At 38.5% G+C, this 23772-nt stretch overlaps 1 long non-coding RNA gene across 1 annotated transcript in view; it reads left to right on the top strand.

Moving 5' to 3' along the window:
- LOC139981021 (uncharacterized) overlaps positions 1-22627 on the top strand; it is a 45294-nt gene extending 22667 nt beyond the window's left edge. Inside the window, exon 3 of the long non-coding RNA XR_011797764.1 lies at positions 20150-22627. This is a non-coding gene — a long non-coding RNA (uncharacterized lncRNA). The remainder of the gene's footprint in view (positions 1-20149) is intronic.
- Positions 22628-23772: the final 1145 nt, after the last annotated feature.

Raw genomic sequence — 23772 nt, 5'->3', positions numbered from 1 at the left:
ATATGCACCCTGGCTTTTTATGTCGAGTCAGACCATCAAAACTTAGTACTTTGTGGCTGTTTGTTAGAATATTATTAAGTTGAAGCATCTTCAACCATTTATTTGTTCATATGTTTGTCTAGCTTGTACCGATATAACTACCTTCGTCTTATTAGTAAACACAAGAGATTCATCGAACATGTAAACATGTCTACAAAAGAAGCTCATTAACACGTGACCACCAAGTTATTTGTGTCCTGCCACCACAAACATGTTGAGCATTTCACATCTTCATCTGAGGTTCAATATTATACATGAATTGGACATTTGTCTCACTGATTCATGGAACATCTTATCAGATCTGCTCATGAGGCTCACCGATTGGAGGAGAGATCAAGATTGTGGGGTCTGGTCCTGAGTACGCAAGCTTTCACACTAAAAAAGTTGACCATTATTGCTTTCTCAAACGACAACCTGTTTGTTCAAGTTAAGATCATTATAGAGAAAGTGAAATTGTTGTTTCCGCCGCGCCCAACGTCAAATTTTCTTTCATCCTTGGCATCATTCCTGGTACATCATTCCATTAAGCTGCATGTACCTCATAGTATGGAAATATGTAAAACTCTATTAAAACTACAGTTAAGCATAATGCTCAAATTTAATGTTTCTCTTGACTGCCATCATGTATGATTATTAGTCAAATGTAAATACTTTTCGTTCCCGAAATAACTTTCCTACTTTGAACGACGCATTAGTCTTGTTTAAGTGCTGTGTCATGTACAGTCACGCTCAATCTGAACTTCCTACTACATAGACTATTGATAAGAGCTCGCATTATGAAGAAAGACGATTAGGGCTAGTGTCTCACTGTGTTTTCAAATTGGCAGAACTCGCTGAAACGATCTCTAGCGTGTATAGCGTACAATAAACCTCATCAGTCTGTGAATCAGTCATTGCGCAGATGAGGTCATCAAACAACAACTTCAATTTTCGGTTTTGTGAAATTCAGCCTGTTAGGATATAACAACAATGAAAGCGTTGAATCACATCAGAACTAATACTAAACAACATGTTTAGCTGACACTATAGAGGGTTTTTACGTGATACATAAACCTTATCATAATGTTATAGTCCGTCTCACGTTAATGTCCACTTCTTGCTTAATTTAGCTTCTCCATGTCATTATATGTCATTGCCATTGCGGTGTATGATCCTTCTCGTCATTCTTGAAGCTAAATAGAAACCCGTACATTATTCGCCTTTAAGTTTCCACTATGTCATTCTGTTGCAGCGCCATCCCAGAATGACGCCCCGACTGGTACTTACGAAGTGCAAGTATAAGACAGGACACGGTTGCAACGGTTTTGTACACAGGTGTAACACCACAATTAATTGCTCTCATTGACTTATACACTAAATTCGTCAAGTAGATAGTTTTCAACTGACATGGCCTGCCCACCATACGATAGCCAAATGCCAAAAATAAAAGAATACAGTAGGTCACTTCAGAACTATTTTCCGACAATGGTTTAACCTCTCAATCGGACGTGTACTACACTAATTGTCTGTGTCGGATTTGCCCCAATCTTTGTCTAGGAATTCCTCTACTACCCCACATTCAACAAACAATTTATCCAAGGGCGTAGGAACCGGGGGGCTGGGGGGGGGCGCCAGCCCCCCCAGTGAAAAATGTGGAGGGGCGGAAGTATCATTCCGCCCCCCCCCCCCCCCCGCTTCGCAAGTCAGAAAACCCCTTTTTCATTTCCAAATGAGAAAAAAAATAATTTGGAGCACCAAATTGCATCTAAGGCCAGGTGAAAATACAAAATTAAGTTTACAAAATGGAGTGGGTGTTGAAGTGTGCTATATTGCACCAAATTGCATCTGAGGCTACCTGGAAATGGAAAAAATTCCAAAGGGGAGAGGGACACCCCTCCCCTTAGACCCATAGACGTACGAGGCGGGGGCAGACTGCCCCCTTAATTTCCAGAGGACAAGAAATTCGGGCAAAAGTCCTGAAAAATTCGGGCAGCCTAAGAGGAGATTTTTTTTCATATATATATAAATATGCAGTAGCTTGCCCGGATCTTTTTCAATTTTTTGACGGACAATTCCATGTTTACTTTATTTAGTATCATGATGCCCGAATATTTCCGTGTAACACCACCGTAAGCACAGCTCATCTGGGCTACCACGCTTTTTGCACGATCAATTTTTTTTTTCTAACTTGTCAACTGTACACCTGGACATTTCCGACATGAGTGTATATAAGAAACATTTTCTTTTTCATGGATGGTAAGGGGGTGGGGGGGGGGGGGGGCCTACAAGCCTTGAAGTACAGATTTATCATATTCTTTGTTATATTTTATACTTTTTTGTGAGAAAAATTGCAGTCTCACCTGACGCAGCGACATTATCCCGCCTACGTGTCGTTGAACAATGTATGTTTTTCTGGAGGTAGCTGAGTACTGTGTTAAAATAATAAATACGGTAACTAAAAAGGAGCTTAAAAAATATACTGTCCTATTTTTCCCCTTCAAAGTGACGTTACCATTTTTCTTCTTCTAATTTACCAAATTTTGGGGAAGTGTAAATTTCTAAAACGTGAGGTTATAAAATAAAGAATGTTTTGATGCAACTTGCAAGGCCTCAGAAGTGCCATTTCCTGCAATCTGAGAGGCATTTTTTGCCAAAAATTTTCTTGTACGCTACGCGCCAACCAATGGTGGCGCTCCGCTTAGATAGTGTCATGGGAACTTTCGGGCACAAAAATTTCTGCCCCCCCAAACTGAAATGGTCCCATACGCCTATGCTAAGACCCCTCCCCAGACCGGCCATCAGTCTTCAGCCCCCCCACTCAAAAGTACCTTCCTACGCCACTGAATTTATCTTTGCATTCTGTCTTCCTCTAAGACCTGAGCTCATGCCAGGCTCTCAGGACTCAATTTTGAGCAGAGTATGTCATATATGTGTGGAATAATGAATCGTCTTGCAAAGAATCACAAGGAAGATATTGCACTGAATTTGTACACTACTCTAATTGTGGTTTGGTACCAAAAAGCGAGTTTGTTGTATGCAATTGTTTTGGGCAAGACCGTGAAAAGTGGTCATTCAAATCTTTCTTGAAGCAATGGTAGAGTATTGTTTTTTTAGATCGGATTATTAATAGTCGTCAATATACACAGGGAAAACCTCTTTATAGTGCAAGCATGTACGCCCCTATGTATGATTAAGAAGCTTGTTGTTAAAAAATTATCTCAAATTTGAGTGGACTCCTTCATCAATGTTGAAAATATTAAGATTAGATATTGTCGCCTTTGTAATGCTGTATACATTATATTTAATATACCGAAATAGTTTACTAACCCTCATCGTCATACCATCTTTCTGGTTGTGTTTTTTTGTGGAAGGTTTGACTGTTTTCAATCAGCTTCGTATAGGCAGGGACGTAGCTAAGGCCTGATGATTGGGGGGGTGTAGTGGCTGAAATTCCAACTGGATGGGTTTTGGAGCCAGAAAATTCCGACTGCTGCCTTGTACCCCCCCCCCCCCCGCACTAATCGTCAACGATACGGTCAGTGTCAGTCAGACACCCCATCTCTCGCGACTGCACTTATGTTCCGAACTTTTTTCGATACATTTGTACCTTATGGGGCAAAGTTTTTGCTTATGTTGATGGCACTTTTAAGCTTCCGTAGATTAGCATTGGTGTTTTAATTGTATACCGTAGAGACAATGTATACCCCAACGACGTAGCCAGGAGTTTGAAAGAGGGAACACCTTTTGCGATTGATATGAGGGAGGAGTCTAAGGGGAGGGGTCTCCCCCTCCCCTTTGAGATATTTTTGAACAATTGAAGGTCCTTAGATGCGATCTGGTGCAATTTGTTGCCAGTTTCATCATTATCATATGATATCATATTATCAGCAGATTTTGTTTCCTGTTCGAATTCTTTTACATGTTCTTTTACATAATATACCAGAAATACATTTGACGAACTAAACTGATGGACAATATAAACTTTCATATTTTTTAAGACAGCCAGATGTGCAGTGGCGTAAAAACAAATATTGTTATCGCCGTGTATTAGCAGTGTAATAACAACAGTTTTTAAACATATTTTTCGACACTGAAAGGGGGAGCAGTCGCTCCCCTGCTCTCCCTGGCTACGTCCCTGTATATCCTGAACTTACTTGAAGCTAGCGAACAGGGTCGACCCACCCAATAGCAAAATTAATACATAAATTATCCGAATTGAAGCTGGCGAACGTTGTATTTTTTTTTAGAGTATTCAAAATCATACGAAGTTTTGTATGGTGGAGTATAAGGATCGCGAGATACAATTTCTCAATGTGACGAGGAAAACGTGGTAAATATGACTGATTAAAGGTCAATTTTGATCGAAAATTTTATGCCACTCACAAATTACAAGAACATATGAAAATAAGAGTGCGACAGTCAGAAAAATTAGAGTGCGACAGTCGGAAATTCCGAATTGAAGCTGTCGACAGTCGGAAATTCCGACAGTCGGAAATTCCGACTGTCACACTCAAATTTTCCAACTATCGTCATTTTTACCAAGATTGGGGGGGTGAGACACCCCCCACACCCCCCTCTAGCGACGTTCCTGCGTATAGGCCTATTAAAATGTTTGAAAATAACATAACATAACATTAGCACATTTAGTGTTATTGGTACTCGTAATGAATTAGTATGCAATTTTGGTTGGGTTAACTCATTTCAGCACAAAAAAATGGTTAGGGATTAGGGTATTAAAATAAAGAAGATCGAATATTACTTCAGTCGGCCGCATAACGAGTTTTATCTTCCTAAAACACGGTAAACGGTATCAGTCTGATTCTTACATTGTAGTTGAGGCGTATAAATATAACAAATACATCGTCATTTTCAAAACGTGGTATCCTACATGGTAGAAACACATCATATCACACATACATAGTTACACAATGTGACACACAACACAATGATATGAAACTTAGCCTAACCATTTAACTTCCATAGCAACCATCACACGACGTATGACTACTGCTGGAATATGAAATGTTCTAGAAATCATTGTCTTATACCACTGTTTCCCCGAAGGTATTTTTCACTACCTTTTCTTGCATAAACTCAACGTCATACTGTTTTGGCAGCTTTAAATAATAACGTCAAAAAGTTAGTGGGAAAAAAATGGGTAGAAAAATATCATGAGCTCCTGGGTGCTTGTAAATGTTGAAACATCTTTTACGATGTAGGTTACTTGTAGACAAACATAACGTAAATTATAAATGGCAGCAAACGTCAGGAAATGTTTTGCGACTTCGTAACCTACCACGACAACTAAACTATGAGCCTGGAACTTAGCTACTATATACTGCGAATAGTGGAGATGACAGAATTCAACAGATTTTTGCTGTCAATGTGTCAAGAATTTTATTCTGACTTTTATCTTGACCATTCGGTTAGTAAGAGTACAATCACGCGGATGGTAGCGACATGCGAGAGTTTCAACTGTAAATCTTAACAGCAGCTGTAGCATGCCTCTATATATAGTGTATACTTGATTGATGACCGCTTATACGATGCATGTATAGGTCATTGTGAAATATTAAGCATGTAGAGGAGTCAAGGACTTTAGGAAGGTAACGTAAACAAGTAAACGTAAACTCAAAAGCAAAACAACAACAACAACAGATTACCTACCCTCACTCCACCCCACCCCCCACCCCCCTCGAAAGAACAAAAAGATTCATGTATACACGTAATACCACAATATATCCGAAATTTCCTGCAATTAATTTGGTTAAATCGCTGGGTAGAATGAAATTCCCTCGTTAAAATAAATGTAGGCATGAAAATATTCTTATCCCTGGCATTTGGTGGGGGGGATATGGTGTATTACATCCCCTCCACCCATTTTCATGGGGGGGATATATCCCCCCTTCCCCCCCCCCCCCCCAGGATCGCCGCCCATGATTATGAGTTAAACAAGGCATGTTTAAGGAGAGAGTGTGGCTTTAAACAAAGCATGTTTAAGGAGAGAGTGTGGCTTTAAACAAGGCATGTTTAAGGAGAAAGTGTGGCCTTAAACAAGGCATGTATAGGGAGAGAGCATGACTTTAAACAAGGCATGTTTAAGAAGAGAATGTGGCTCTAAACAAGGCATGTTTAAGGAGAGAGTATGGCTTTAAGTGATTGACTTATCTATTGAGAACATGTCCTAACGTATTACAATTCTCGAATCGGTAGTTTATACTTATAAAATACGTTCTTGTCTAAATTTCAAGCAGCACCAATATCACTTAAAACTGTTTCCCAATTTTACTTTACCTTTTTCTATAAAGTATTATTTTGTAATCATATCTTTTTTTTAATTTTCTATTTGGTGGTCGGCTTTTAACGGAAGACACCTGCCCGAGGTCTGACTTATAACCTCCTATAACTTCAATTACAGCGTCAACCTTAAAAAAAAAAGAAAAAAAATATATATATATAACCACTCTTTCTTTTAGTCTCAAATCAAACGCAAAATGATGTTTTCGTATCAACGGAAGAGTTGGATTGCAAAATTATTTCTCCTTTGGGAGACCAGGTATGCATTGGTAAATTAGAATGGCATTGTTTTAATTGCTTCTCAGTTTTAGGCCAAATGTACTCCTATTCGTATATCTTTCGTCAGGTCTTCGAATTTCTCAGAGAGAGCAATAAAACAAAAATTGTCTGAATGTACAATGAAGGTGACCATGACTTTTATTGAGAAAGTATGTTTCCATTTCGGAAGTTCTTTGAAGGAGCTCGATAAACTGTCTGATCACTTCAAAATCATTTCAGGTATAAAAGTTTACCTTCGTAAACATGATAAAGGTAATCATTTCTCTTTCTGCTCCCAACTTTCGATCTTTATGTTCGCGACGGGTATAGTACAAAGAATTAATCTATGGTAGGCCAATCTAACACCTGGTTATCCGTTATTGATCATAGCTTCCTTCTATTGATCAGATATCTATTCTATTGATTATAGATATTTATTACATTGAATATATTAAATATCTGCTATATTATTTTGATCAGTTATATTTTACGTGGATTAGATATATATTATATTGATTAGATATCTATAATATCGACCAGATATATCTCATATTTATTAGATATATATTGTATTGATCAGTTATCGATTGCATTGATTACATAGCATTTCTATATTGATAAACTATCTGTTATATTGATCGAATATCAGTAGTCCTAATCAGGTATATACAAAATGCTTAACAGATATATATTGTATTAATCAAGAACAAACGTTTCAATGTGCTGATATTATGTTGCTTTCCATTAGCCTTGGATCTCAATATATAGGCCAGATAAATATATATATATAGGACACGGTACCTTCTTGAGGGGTGGTTTGCTGTTTAGTTTTATATTTTGCGGTTCTGTAATCGCAGAATAATGCTCACTATCTTTTTGTCACAAAAGCCGACACAACGTTTCAATTCTACCTTCATATGACAGCTAATGGACCGTACGATGCTATGAAACGCATAAAATGGACTGGCACATTCCATTTTGCTTTGGATTATTTTTAGATCCAGGCCCTAGCATGACCTCTTCTCGATGAAATTATAAATCATATCTCTGCTGGAGCTTACCCTAGGTCATGTAAATTACTATGTGCTGGTTATGCATAAACATGAGGGTTCCGTGCGCACAAAGCCAATCGGGACAATGTCATCATGTTATTATCAATCAACTTTGATGCACGTTTCTAAAGCCCTTGTAGGGACAGTATATGTAAATAGTATCGCTCATTTATCTAATTTTGTTGATATTTAGATCCCTGCCCATACAAACTTTGCAACCGATACGCATATTAAAACAATAACATTTATATTACAACTATTATGGGACAACCCTGAGTACGAAAGGTAAAGTTTGTAATGTACTCCGTTGGGTGTATGAAAGGTTTACTTAAACCATTTTCTTAATCTACCTTCCTGTCTAAGTTTACCATCATTTGCTTTCTCCCTGTTATGCCAGTACTCAACATGTTCTCGAACATGGAAACTCTGTGAATCTTTCGGCGCTAATTTGAACTTCGATTTATATCGACTTTTGCTTTTCAGATACAAAACAATTTCCAACCTCTCCCTGACTCTGTGACTTCAAAGATTTATGCCACTCGTGTTGTTTGTTAAGTTAGTCATGAAACCTCTGGATAATAAACCTTATAGGTAACTGTTATTGGAGCTGGCGGTATTGGTAGTTCTAAGTTGTTTTTATTACTCGTTGACCCAATCCTGGAGCACTCAGGGAATAAATTAATTTCTAACGCCGGGCGATTACAATACTTCATGTGCCATTTATCTCTGCTTGATATCTCCTGCCTATTTGTGTCTTCATAGGGTACAATGCCACGTAACTCTTACCCAGCAAGATTGGATACCAATCCATTTAGACACCTATGTCGTAGAAGATGCCCTAAATACAGTTATCATCGAGACCGTTTCACTGACCCGAATTCTAACGTGAATTCATTCATCGGAAGACAGAATTAAAGACCTGCGTAAAATTGATATAGTGTATACCAATCTCTCCGACATGTTTAACATTTACTTAATGTTAATGTCATGTAAGAGTCACTTCGAGTGTAACTACCGAGTATTCGCACCTTCAACGGATCAATTTTCACTCTATCCGAACAGTAACCGTTGGCCTTTATTTGAAATATAATAAATTACAAATTTACTGCACTCACACGGGGCTTTTAGCGAAAGAATGTTTTAAGAACACAACCATTCTAATGTCACACAAATATATACGTTATTGAAAAGACTGTCGGATTAATGCTGCGCTGGAAATGATGCGTTTGCATCGTCGTCACGGGAGAATTATCAATCAGTTTTAAGCAATCGTTTACTTAATTGATAAAGATGAATACCACATTTGGTATCCAAGTGATGGCAGTCTCTTAATATGCAGAAGATGAAATGTTCTTCTGTCCACAGTCTGTGTAAGCTTAATTGTAATGCTTGTAATCTGACGGAGTATTGAATTTTTATTTTATTATTGAAACAACTTGACTGTGCAAAGACAGTTTGTTCATTTCGAAGAGCATGTGAGCATTTATTTAAGGAGCATTGTTTTATGAGGTACGGTACTATCCATCCATGATCCATCCATGCTCAGAGTTAAACCCCATTTCTATAGCTCCAAACTTCATTCATCACATGGACGCCGACGGGAATCCACTGACTTATCGATCAATCAGGATGGTCTCCATGGAGACGTAACTAATCATCAGAATCGGCGACTAACACAAAATGACTGCCAACCATGAACTTTTAAACTTTATACACAAGCATTTTACTTTATATATGAAACGTAATGGTATTGTTAAGGCCACAGACGTATATCGAGTGTGTCACTGAAACGCCGAACCTACAGATGCTTGTTTCTCATTAATGATACATAACATCTTACAGGCCTTCGGATTAGCGAAGCCATATCCTTAACTAATTAAAGTGCAGTATACCTGATGTGTCAAGATGTTGACACCTCTTGGAGGTTTCGGAAGTGAGTAAGTGAACTTCGAGGCTAGGTTTCCATCAGCCAATCGCTTGTACATTATTACGTGTAACGATTGACAAGGCCCCACTCACCCCTACACCTGTAGATTTGTTTGATGAAAGACATTCTCATCGATTCGATGTTTCAAACACAACCCTTTTACATCACCGGGAAGTCGAAACAATCCATAAACTCCGATAAGGTCACGTTAAAGGGAGGCTTTGCTTAGTAAATCATGGACAATTTCATAAGTGTTTATTTACCAAGCAGAGTTAGGCAGTTCTATTAGTGCCCATCCTTATAGCGCATTTATATTACGTAGATGCCAAATGTCACCAATTTAAATAACTACGTTGCTGCCGAAATTAACAGGTTTTACTTTGGTTACATTGGAAGAAACAGTTTCTCACAAATCAAAGATTAGGTACCAGTTCCCTCGTCCCTCCACTGCCTTATTGCTTGTCTGATTCTGGAGTCTTATGAAAGTAAAGGCAAGCTGTAACACAGACTCAGATGATATATCCTGTGTAACGTAAGAATTGATGATCCATCATGTATAAGACTTGTGGCTAATGCGACGACAAGTCTAGTTTCACGCTAGATTTGTATGTATACAGTCACGATATTGTTGAACTGAAGAAAAGGTCCAGGTGTCGATCTGAATATGCAAGAAAACATGCATATTCATCAACAGTGGCTGCCGTCTTAGCCAGTTGGGACAATTCCTGGTGTTATAGTACCACTTTAAACGGTATTTTCATGTCATGCTTCAACGTATATGTTGTACTGACAGCATTGGCAGTTCTGCATATTGTGACGGGGTCCGGTACCGTAATAAAGTAACAACAGTAACAAGTATTAAGTAATAATTGGTGACCAGGTTTATTCCTCCTCTCTCTTTCCGTTTTTTCTCTTAACTCCTTCTCCACTCCCAACTCAATCTCACGCCAAAATCCAACAAAGTAAAGAATGTCCCTCTATAGTAAGAGTCGTACACCGAATTAGACTAACAACAAGGGGACACTCTCCAGGCATGAACAAACACAAAAGGCACCCGAGGTGCAGGAATTCGGCCATGCAAATACACGTTGTCTCCCACGGACATGCGCAGTCGGCCGGAGAGCGCCCCCTGTAACACGGGTGGAAGAACCACAAAACAACAAGCAATCAACAGACTGTGACAATATTTATCTCATATTGACACAGGACATTCATACTATTCTCATTTACTGTCCCAACAAGTCCTTCTAAGTGTGGCATGAGACTACCGTGTATAGAAGATTGTCCCAGCTGGGAGTGTCGTCTAAATTTGGCATCTCTACTCTGATAAGAAATCCAGTACGAGTATAAACAAATATAGTAAGTGACTTAAAACTGTGCAAATTGCTGAACCTAGCTTACCAAACCTACTTGGGACCTTTTGGAGTACCTTGGTACTTAATTAAGCCAGATAAGGGGCACATATGGAGACCAACAAGGACTCCTGATGCTAGGTTAAATTAAGCCTAACAAGGTAAGTGAGGGGAACATGTGAAGACCAACAAAGACTCCTTATGCTAGGTTAAATAAGGCCCAACAAGGTAAGTAAGGGGCACATGTGGAGACCAACAAAGACTCCTGATGTTAGGTTAAATTAAGCCCAACAGGGTAAGCAAGGGGAACATGTGCACTAGTGTCTAATTAACGACGGTAGCAAGCTGTGTGTGTATTTTTTGGGATCGATGGTTGTGTCTAGCACTTCTGTTACACCTCATTCGAAACTAGGTCAGATTACCGGCATCAGACGTTTCTTTGTGCGCGAGCCTTCACTCCCTTAAAGTTTAAGCCCAACCATCAGTAGAATCCTTTTCTGATATCCAACAAAGGATAGTTCGAGTATAAAGAGCCACTTTGAGGTAAAACTCAATTGTAACTAAAAGTAAACTATTTATTTCCAAAAGGCAACAGCGAGGAAAATGTGGAACAGGTTCATCGGTGACAATGCGACTTGAAGCTTACCCTTTTGATTTCTATTCTAGTGTTTTATGATGCAATAAATTGGATGTAAACACCGTGTTTTGGGGGTTAACAACAAAAATAAACCAAGTTGGAATTGTTACTGATAACTCGCACACGATAATCTCTCCGTGCGTTACTTTAAGGGGCTTGACTTGACTTCCACGCATATCATCCAAGGTGCAAAAAGATTGACCATCTTGAAGGGCGTTTGCATAAACACATCGTAAATTAAGCCTTTGAGTTTTGTCTCAAGGTCAGCAATAGATTCTGCCGAGGACAGGTTTGGTTGACGAGCAAAGTGAAAGATGGTGTAGTAATGTGACTGTTTATGCCATCTTCCTATGGAAGGCCGTTCAATTCAGAACTAAGTGTCAGGTCGTGCCTCTTCACATGTTGATCCATGGAAAATGAAAAATTATTTGTTAGACGGAATGTTTCTCAAGCTATACGTCATTCTATTAGAGCGCTGCATTCGTCGTTTCAGAAGCAAACTGCAATATAATAGAAAGATTTATAGCCAATGGAAGAATGTTTATGCTCAATGCGTATTGTCATCAATCAACAGAACAAAAAGACATTACCCAAATCGTTAGTGAGATTTGACAAGGTGAGAATTTTCCTGCAAGATAATGTTCTGTTTTGTTTTTACCTGGCAGAGATGGGTGAGCAAGAATTCCTATTGTGAACGTATCCCAAGAACCTCTGTTGTCGCAAGTTATCCTGGTATAGTGAAAGTACAAGAACGATATTCAGGAGAGAGTCATAACCTGACGAGAAAGAAAAACAAGATCACATAGTACATGTACAACTTTTGGATTTCGAAAACTCCAGCTAGATCCTGAAGATCCAACTCCTAACCCGGTCCTAGTTTTACTTAGACGTGGTTCTTCAAAACCATCGGTGAATAGCTATCTCTCTGAACTGGCCAATGGGTACTGCCCTGTAGGATAGGTTGTACTTTGTAAGAGCACGGAAGGTTGAACCTGTGAGCCTGTAACAGCTTACTTATATAATACGAGTAAAGGTGTAATGAAGTAGTCATCCTGATACAAATGTGGCAGAGTCACTCTAGGCTGATGGAACCATGTCTTAACCTTGTGTTAGGAAACGTTTCTGAGAGATGTACACCTCCAATATTTTATCCCGTATGATCCTCCGGGAAAGCTCCAATGTTATCCTGAAAACATGCCGTAAGACTGAATATAACGGTTAATCGCTTGAACATGGTTGTCTGACAACAAGAAATAAACAAGGAATACAAACTAACACATGCGATGCTGTATACAACTATGCGAAGAAAGTAACAAAGATCTGTTTATTATTTGATGCGCAATAACAAATTAAGGTCAACAGAGGCCTATCCAACGACATATTCAACCTCGTTGATAAATTGCTTTCATTGAACATCACCACGTATTGGCAGGTTGCTGTGCTACAACGATGGCAATGGACAGGCAACTAAAAATTGAGAGTGAACGTTTTCCAAACATTGCAGTTCATGACTTAACCACCTTTATATGCATCCCTTACCTTACAAAGATTATGATGCCTTTGTAGTTGATTCAGTAAACGAACCATATCTCAGCGGAATATTACAGTTTGCATAAATGAGTTGACCTTATGACCTCGCCCTCTGCCCATTATGAGTACGATGGACTGAAGGATTGCTATTGGCTATCCGCTTATAAATCTTGTTATTTGGGTCTATATGTTTATTTTTCTTTAGATTCTGGTCTCTAAGAATTTGAACTACTTTAAGTTAAACGCATGTTTTACTGTTTAAATGTAAAATTAATATTAAGGAAGAAGTCCTCAAGTTTGAAATTGATGTAACAATCCCTTTATTGCTCTGATTCATAAGTATTAATTTTTTTCTCTCCTGGTGAGTGAAATTGCAACATGAGTTACAATTTGTGACAAAGTATTAGTTATCAAGTGTCTCCACCCGCTTAGGCTACTATGCATACGGACAATTCATTAATTATTAGCATCATACCTTGTACATTGCGTTCGTTCAATCTCGCAGAAATGGTATACCTCTTGGTTGAAAATTGGACTTGTCTCTGAGAGCGTTGGAGTTAGCAGAGATTCCTATCTGTGAAGCTTTCGTTGTTTCAGTTCAACAAGTGTGTTTAGTCGTGTGACGGAATTTTCGTGGTATTCTCTTCTGGAATGTCCGCATCTGTCGTCAGGTCGTACAGAATTCATATGATTACCCTAATTGCCTTTATTTGAAGGATGATTTCATTCGAAACCATGAGATAATTGAGTCCCTTGCCTCCTTATTACCGAGCCTGTAAATTGGAATCTCTTAACAACTATGGATTGTTTGCCTCTTTGAAAGAAATATATGGTGACATAAATTGCTCCATAACTTGACTTAAAACGACCATTGATTAATATGAATATTGTGAATACAAACTCCACGCGCAACTTTGGAAAAAATGCCTTTTGTCATTTACATCGTGCTGGTGTGAGGGCTCTGGAGATGAGTGTATATATGTGCTGCACAAATGACCCATTAATTTAAAGTTTATAGGCACCTCCCACATAGTGAAGCCCGTATCAGTCAGTTTGTTTTGTGAAATCGACCATCAAGATGAGAGAGGTAATTATTGAAATTTGTGGACACAGCACAGATACATAATAACGACATTTCTGTTTAGTGAACCTTTGATGAGTTCGCCACGCGCAGCAAAGCAAACCGAAACCACTATATTTGCCTAAAATGCCGATATTTTGCCTACATTATTGTAGTACATCTGTCAACGCCTCAAGCGGATCCTTGGGGCTCACGGTACACCTCTCTGACCCCTGGTTCCTCTCATGGTAGCCATTACCGCCTCGACGATTAATTTCTAGGCGATAAAGTGTCGTTAGTTTTTTGACAGGTTAAGTTAACAGTTTGTCTACTTCAATTTTTTGAGAGGTTTTGTGATGGATAACAACCTCTTGCCATCAGGGACCACATTTTGATGTTGTTATTTTCACTTCTTGCAATAACTCGCAAAGAATTGTCGACGTTTTGCTACATGGAGATTATGATTAATGTTCCAGTCAGGTCGCGGTTCCAGTATGACTCGAAAAAAATCTGATAAAGGCATCGATTGTAAAACCCCTCGTACCATATTTTGGACGATGTGTAAGGTAACAAAGCCGTTCAATGTGTAGGCTACACTAACAGACGGTCAAGGATAATTTTTCACGAGCGGATGCTCGGTGGGAGTAACAAGGATTCAACAGAAAGCACACGGCCCTGTCAAGGTGAATTGCATAATACTATGTTGTACGTCTGGTCAGTTCAGTACAGCAGCACCATATCATATATGGACGGTAGGTCGCCACATTTAATGTACTTATTTTGTTCACCACATGTACGTCTCCACATCGCCAAATTATATGTAAGTCACTAAATCACATCTTCGTCACTGCATCACAGTTACGTTTCGGCATCACATGTTCGTCACCGCTGCACCACATGCACGTCACTGCATCACATGTACGTTGTCACCGCATTAGTCTTAGTCTGAGCAGCTCCCTGGAATGAGCAGCTCCCAGGTCTGAGCAGCTCCCTGGTATGAACAGCTCCCTGGTATGAGCAGCACCCTGGTATGAGCAGCACCCTGGTATTTGCAGCTTCCTGGTATCAGCAGCTCCCTGGTATGAGCAGCTTCCTGGTATGAACAGCTCTCTGGTATGAGCAGCTCCCTGATATGAGCAGCTCCCTGATATGAGCAGCTCCCTGGTATGAGCAGCTCCCTGGTATGAGCAGCTCCCTGGTATGAACAGCTCCCTGGTATGAGCAGCTCCCCGGTATGAGCAGCTCCCTGGTATGAGCAGCTCCCTGATATGAACAGCTCCCTGGTATGAGCAGCTCCCTGGTATGAGCAGCTCCCTGGTATGAGCAGCTCCCTGGTATGAGCAGCTTCCTGGTATGAACAGCTCTCTGGTATGAGCAGCTCCCTGATATGAGCAGCTCCCTGGTATGAGCAGCTCCCTGGTATGAGCAGCTCCCTGGTATGAGCAGCTCCCTGGTATGAACAGCTCGCTGGTATGAGCAGCACCCTGGTATGAGCAGCACCCTGGTATTTGCAGCTTCCTGGTATCAGCAGCTCCCTGGTATGAGCCGCTCCCTGGTATGAGCAGTTCCCTGGTATGAGCAGTTCCCTTGTATGAGTAGTTCCCTGGTATGAGCAGCTCCCTGGTTGAGCAGCTCCCTGGTATCAGCAGCTCCCTGGTATCAGCAGCTCCCTGGTATGAGCAGCTTAAAATTATTGTATTTTATTGCACAATACGTAAAGCACGTCAGAGATGCAAAAAGCAGCCAACTCAGTAAAGCGTGACCTGTATATATAATTATTCATGATGTAAGGACACACCTTTGTTCAAGTTGCCTTCTGTATACACATAACGTGAAGAAAAAACGTTAAAAAGCTAACCTTTGGACATGACGTCATATAAACGATACCAATGGTGACGGGAGAGAGGGGAGGGTGTGTCATTGTTTGGTCCTTAGTGGTGACAGTGAGGGCAATGAACGATGCATGTGAGATTCAATGCATCGATGACTATTTCAGTAAATTTTATTTATTTACGATCTGAATAATAGTTGACTGCAGTTTAGTATAATCACGCTCTAGAGTATCGTATTTATACAACATCCTCGTTGTTTCATGTTTTCTGGATGTCGCCAGTCAACAAGACGATAAACCGACGCCTACAATTATTAGCAATTAACAGCTATAATTTGTCAGATCTCGTTAGTATAACATACTCATTCTTTTATTCTAATATTTATGAATGTTTTAATGTGATGGGGAATATCAATGAAAATTACAGCAGTGGTTACAAAGGGAACTGTTACTATTTAAGTCGCTAATAGTACTACACGTGGGGCAGTTCAAGTAAGTAGTTGGTTAGTGGGCCAATTGTAGCAACTCAAGGGAGTTCCGAGCCACGCATAGTAATTAGGGGCCGGGCACATGTTCGAGATGTTAAACGACCCATGCGTTTTTTGTTGTTTGGCGTGTATGCAATATCAAGTGGATATAAATTGAAAGGGAAAGTCTTATTTGTCTCTCCAAACATAAAGGATTTAAATCTTATTTCGAACTAGGAGCTAACAAGCGAGGTATTTCCTTTGATTCACTTCTGAAGGTGTATGAAATGTATGTTATACGACAACTTTAAATGTACAAGATGGTTAACTTGAGGAGGTTCGAATGGAAGCCATCTTTCCAGAGCCTTATTGCTATAGGGAGGTCAAAGGTCATTTGTAAACAAAGGTCAAAGTCTGAAGACTACAAATACGTGAGAACTGAGTTCAGTTAGTAAAGCTTAAAATGAACGTCATTCTTGGTATGTAGATCCAAACAGACAAGGAATCGCTCAGCCTATATGGTTTCTGTGAAGCCAACAGATTCCTGTTGGGGCATCGACCTGGGAACCACGTGACTTCACCATTCGTGGAAATGATATTGTTGCTGTGGGGGTCATTGATGTAAAAAGTAACACATTTATATTGGTGTCCTGGGTGAACTGGGATAGTAAATTGAAGAAAGTGTTATTATCAATTAGTGATTTGAGGACTTACTCGTTAACCACAAATTGTAACTATTCTTTGTAGTTTGAATCAGGTGATATCCCTCTCATGGGAGACATAAGCAATATCAGACGCAGTAAACCCTTGACCAGCACCTGTTTGGTCAGATCCATTAGCGTATAGAAGCAAACGGTATGACCAAGATATCGTACATGTAAATATCGAACTGTTTCATAAACCAGTCATAAATAGCCGCTTAATAAGCATCGGATCAAAGACCTATTTACACATTCAAGTTATTATACATTAATTCTAATTCTTCACTGGAAGCAAGTGTTTGTTGATTCTGTTCCAACTGGTTTGCAGAATGTGTTTAAAGTGAAGTTCACGTTAACTGTTCGTAATTTTTAAAACATGCCATTGATTATCATGAAACTCTCTTTCCTCAAATTTCTATTACCAATAGGCTAGTCATGAACAAAATCAAATTTATTTCGAAATACTAATGTTGGTGTAGGTTTACTTAAATGAATGAGACTTGATAACATTGTAGTAATTATGTGAGCCGATCAATTAACCACGTGGTTACAATATGTTTCAATTTTCGATACATTACAGCAATATCTTTAAGGCCATTTGCTTGTTATTTATAGCCCATCTTCATCTAATATGCCAAGTGCAGTTTGCACTTCCAGCAGTATATTATATACTAAGTTAGATACTATCTTAGTTAACAGTAACAAACTCACCTCGTTGAACCCTGGTACTAAACACAAGAATGAATAAAATATAGTATCTTCCCTGGGTGTAATCTCTTGAGGCCTGGATAAACAGAATTGATTTTGAGATAACCCTTCTTCATACTTTATGAATTATTTTTATTGGATTAACTTTATGATGTTATTTTACTGTTTAAATGTTATCACAAATAGTGTTTTGTCTCGACGTATGATCATATTAGTGTGTAAAAGTAAGTTGGTCTGACGTTTCGATCCTAGCAGGATCTTCTTCAAAGGCTAAATGACAAGTAAAAGTAACAGAAGGGACAAAAACACGCACAGAATACAGACAGGTTAATGAGCATGGTGAACACAAAGAGGTGTATGAAAGGGGATTGATAGACAAGGGATGGAGAGAAGAAAGAAAGAAACCAACAGGGGAAGATGAGAGGTAGGAGATAAACAGTGTCCCTTCTGTTACTGTTCCTTGTCATTTAGCCTTTGAAGAAGATCCTGCTAGGATCGAAACGTCAGACCAACTTACTTTTACACATTCTCCTACACAGGCTCTCTAGTGGATAAGCAGTTTGCTAACAGTTTATTTTATTTTGATCATATTAGTGTTCAGACTTAACTTGATATACAGGTTCACAATAAACAGGTTGTAATATACGTCATCAAAAGTGAACAACATAAGCATGTCTATCATGCATATATAGGGGGAAATGGTATCATTGTTGTTTTGTTTACATTTTATCCTCACATGCTCCAAAAATGACTAAAATAATCTAAAAGTGCAACAGAAATGTTACCATCTCCAGACGTAGTGTATACACATTGTGAATAAAATTATACCTATATTATGTATCTTGTATTCTATCTCTTTGTGGTTGTGTGGTTGTTCGGTGTTATTGTATGATATATGGACTGCAGAATATTATCACGCTGTGTTTTAGCCATGCATGCTTTATACAGGTTTATGACAATGAAATACAATTAAAAAGACAATCCGGGACATCATGGACAGAGATCATGCACCTCCCTTTAATAAAGATAAGTTTCACACTATTGTATTCGGATTGGTTTCAATAGTTCCAGTCTATCTACATAATTCATGGTTTCGCTTTGAGGCCAACTTACGTATCGTAAATAAGTATGTATCATAAAATTACTGAACTGTAATTTACAACACTGACTGGTCTGTTTCGCGTCCCTAGTTGTTTACGTTGGGTGCTTAGCAACGAGTTCTAGGGAGCACAGTGGCAACAAATTACGTTCATCATTCCTAAACTATATTTCTTGAAAGGCCTACAAGCAACTAAATAGCTAATACGTACAATACCCGCCACCCCGTTCCGGCCATATCCATCGTCTGTTAGAGTAGCGGCTCCCTGGACTTCCATGAAAACTCATTCCTGTATATTTCCAACACATGCACCCCTCCTTCCCCCTGGGACCATGGCTATGTTTGTTCGGCAACGTCAATGGAAGTAACATGGCATTGTTTACAGGTATACCAAAACAGGGGCAGAAATGCCACGCAAAGATAATGATTAATTCATGGACCGCCCTGATCAAATCGCCGTAACACTCTCTTACAGATACATACATGCATAGATTGTATGTAAATCATGTAGTTTTAATTCACAACTGGAACTTGATTTGCATTCGTTGACATTTTGCTTTCAATGTTTAGCCTATAGTTGAGAATGAATGTGCCTGTCTATTGGGTTTTCTGTACTGATTCTCGAATGAGTTTCTTAGTTGGTTACTTCTCGGCATGGTTTACATGAGCTGAGCACATATAATATGTTATATAGTATGATATGATATGTATTATGGGTGAATTTAATATTCACGATGTTATTAATATATCATAACCCTTTACGTGTATGTGCAGGCAACAACTAACAACTGTTTGACATTAATATTTACAGTGATGCCAGACGAGCATTTCTTGAATATGCCACAATTATGTTGACTTAAAAACGTCATATTTGTTTTTGGTAATGTCGTGATAATATTATAACTGTGTCAAAGGTAACCCTGACCATACGTGACGCTTCATCCATGTATGATCAAACACCGTATTTTCATAGGGTACGAAACTTGGATATCGGTATATATATATATATATATATATATATATATATATATATATATATATATATATATATATATATATATATATGTATATATATATATATATATATATATATATATATATATATATATATATATAATAATTATAATAAAAATAATAATAATAATAGAAACGACTGTGCATTCAGAAATTAATTTTGTCCCTTTCCACTCTTTTCTCTCTTTACATTTGTAGGAAATGATGCGCATGAAACTGGTCTTGAAGAGAGTGAAAAGAGGGTTAACCTGGGGCTCGTACAAGGATTCAGTCTGTACAGAATAGTACAAATTATTGTGCCCCAGAATTTGCACAAATCTTCAGTGCAGTACTTTAGATTATAAGTCAACGTCTCTAAGACCTAGACGTTTTCAGTGGTTAAATGTTGCTCCTCACTATTGTTTTCATTTTCTGTATCATCACCATATAATATTTCAGCAACGAGGGCCCCAAGTATTCGTCTCTGGATATCCAAGCGTCGTTCTCACCAATAAACATATTCCCCACGATGCTCTTTGAAGGCAAAAACTTGACTACAATTACCTAAATTACCCTCAATTACTATACATGTACTTCCATTTCTTTTTGAGTTTAGTTTGAATCCACGCTTGTTAGCACTTTGGATACCCACGCCCGACGAAAGGCTCGGATCATTAAACTTCATACCGAATCACCTTGTTTCAATGACGATATTCGAAATGCGAGGAAAGTCTGTCGTCAGCTAGAACGCAATGGCGAAAAGATGGCGAACTTGAAATACATCGACAAGAATATAAATATATCAGAGGCTTCCTGATATTGGTAGATTGAAAACTCAAGCGAAAATAAAGTGCTTATTCCTCTCTGGTATGAGAGACAGGTGGTGACCAAGAGAAGCTTATTGGTATCGTTACAAATCTTGTGCACAAGTCTAGAGTTCCAGTTCTCTCATCACAAATGTGAATCTTGCCCTAAAATGTGCAGACTGTTTTCTTCAGAAGATTGAAAATAAACATTTCCATTACCTTTTGTGGATCCATCTGCTAATTTTGACTTATATCTGCCACATAGATCATCAACATTTGATCCTGCTAGTGAACATGAAAAAATCAGGAAAATCTTCATGAAGTCGCCTACAGAGTCATGTGAACTTGACCCTGTTCCCACCTCAATTATCAAACAGAGAGTTGACGTGTTTGAGCTGCTCATAGCAAGAATTGTCAATAAGTCTGGCATCAGGCTTCTTACCTGAAAGCTAAAAACTTGGCTAACTAAAATCACTATTGAAGAAGGCAGATTTGAACAAGGAAGTGTGCTTAACAAATACCGCCCAATTTCAAATTTCAAAATCCTTGGAAAGACAATTGTACGTGTTGTTTCAGCAAGGATTTCTAATTATATGCAAACCCATAGGCTCACAGATATTTTTCAATCTTGTCAGCAGCGGGTGTTAATTTTTTTTTGCCGTTCCTTTAACATTACTGCATTATCATATTGTGTGGTGTTGCGTGTTCCTGCTCCGTTTGCCTCTGTTAGTGAATTTATAATTCCAGAACGGGTGCTAAAGGTTGGAATAGATGGCGCTATGATGGTAAACATGGTGTCTGTCGTGTTGCAACATTTAAGATACATTGTAAAGATTGGGCGAATTTGCAAACGCCCACTCACTGGGTTGATGCAAACGCCTGTGGTAGATTGATCGTATGATGAAGTTATCAGTAAGTTGTCAGTATAGAGAAGATGATTCCGAATGTTGAAATTGACAAATAATGAAAATGTTTTCGCAATTTTCTATTTAAGATACACAATATTTCAGAGTCTTATATACCGTGTTCTTAATTTTAGACTGACAGCCACAATTGTCAATGTTGTCATGACAACGGTAGTAAATTATGATAACTTGAGCATTTATACCCCATTCATGAATTTATCAATAAGAGACCAACATTGGGGTCAATAAGATTGGTCAATAAGAGACCATCCATGCAATACGTATAGGACCAAACAACAACATAAACGCCGTGTAAACTACTCCCTGCTAATGTGTATAAGGATTCGGGTTTGTTTATGATTAGAATTAGACAGTGCCCATACTTAGCTATCATACACAGTATTGTTCTCATATTAATCTTAATATCTTTATATTGCTTTGTCGATCTTGTAATTATTTACAGGAAGGTTCAGAGATGGCTTAAGAAATTATGATTTTCCTGACATGGTTTTCTTCGTGAAGATGAGATGAAGAAACTCCTTTTATAAAACAAACTTAGATCACTGTTTGCTCTTTGATGGTGTTAATCTATAAACTCTTTTTTAATTATATTGTTCCTGGTTACAATTACTATTTCATGACGGATTATCGTTGTTGTAATGTGTTGTCTCTCGGATAATAGAGAACAGGTTTTAACAAATGACTTATACTACATTGTTTGTAAACTTGTCAATGTATAAATGTATTATAATAGAAAACGTATAATTATTTCAAATTAAATCATTTAAATGTCAACATGAACGTACCAGTTGCACGAAATATAATACAATAGTCAGCAGTGCTGTCCATTCACTGTGGTCATTTGCTGCTATAAAAAGTAAAGAGAGGGCGTGCTTTGGTCAATGTGACTTTCTTTACTGAAATTGTAAGATTGAGTTCCTAATTGGCTAATACAAATAGTCGGGCACGCCAAAGTGTCAACACTACCTTTCAGCCTACTCCTTGGTGTCTCTTTCTTCTATGATAGATATAAACACCTTTCTCTAAATTTCCATCACCGCAAACGAAGCACGAATGTTCTTTGCTTACTCAAGTGTCATTGTGACATTAGCGACAGAAAAACAAAAAACCCTCGAGACCTCCTTAAAGAAGATTCCGTTGCAAATATTTCCAAGCCAAACCTTCATTTCAGGCAAGCTTTGTTTGGCTATTTTGGCGCGGTTTTTGACAACTGGTAAACTGCAAGGCGATATGACTTTTGATTTGGGGTTGTTGAAGTGACGGCGGAGAAAGGCTTCAATCAACAAAACGCATTTCACTTTAACGCCAAGCCCCTTGGATTGTTGCTTCGAAACAATTACAGAAAAGGTCATGCATGACAGCCCGTGTGTAGCAATGATTAAGCTTACACCTATCCATTGGCACCTACCTTCAAAAATTCAGAATGCCATCTGAAGGAAGTAATGAAACTAAGGAGCTGTTCTTATCATCTTCAAAATATAGCTAGATATAACATGACCACTCGTTACACAAAAACTCTGTGTTCGTCTGTTATTTATTTATACTTTACAGGTATATCCTGATGTATGGTTTCTATACAGATATAACTAAAGTCAATACCGTCGAAATAGGTATGTGATATTAAGAAATACACTCTCAGTATATGAAATCATTTGAATAAATGAGTATTGTGTGACATCACAATATTACTCGAAACGCACGAGGAACTATGAAATTAAACATTACCTCCAATGATTGTCAATGAAAAAAAAAACATTTATTATTTGACACCAAATTCACTGCATTGGATAAATGGTTAATAACTCAGTAGTTTGTAGAAACCAAACGGTTGTAAGACTTAAAGAAATCAGAACACACATCGAGTCATGTGATTAGATGATATGCAGGAGCAGCATTGTATAAATCGTAGTCAGGTTTAGATACAGCTGGTTGCTGAGTTGTAGCTTATTGTCGAATCCTCTTTAAATGGACTCGAGACAATAAGTCTGTTTCTTCAAGCGAAATCAAACCCCGCCATCATCTGTACATGTTACCACAACAGACAAACCAGCGCAGAATGCAACTATAAGACAGTATAGTCTAACAAGGAGCTGACGTTGCCCTCCATAGA

Source organism: Apostichopus japonicus, chromosome 15 (assembly GCF_037975245.1).
Source record: "Apostichopus japonicus isolate 1M-3 chromosome 15, ASM3797524v1, whole genome shotgun sequence".
NCBI lineage: Eukaryota > Metazoa > Echinodermata > Holothuroidea > Aspidochirotida > Stichopodidae > Apostichopus > Apostichopus japonicus.
Note: the sequence above shows the minus strand (reverse complement) of the source record. Positions and strands in the feature narration are given on the sequence as shown.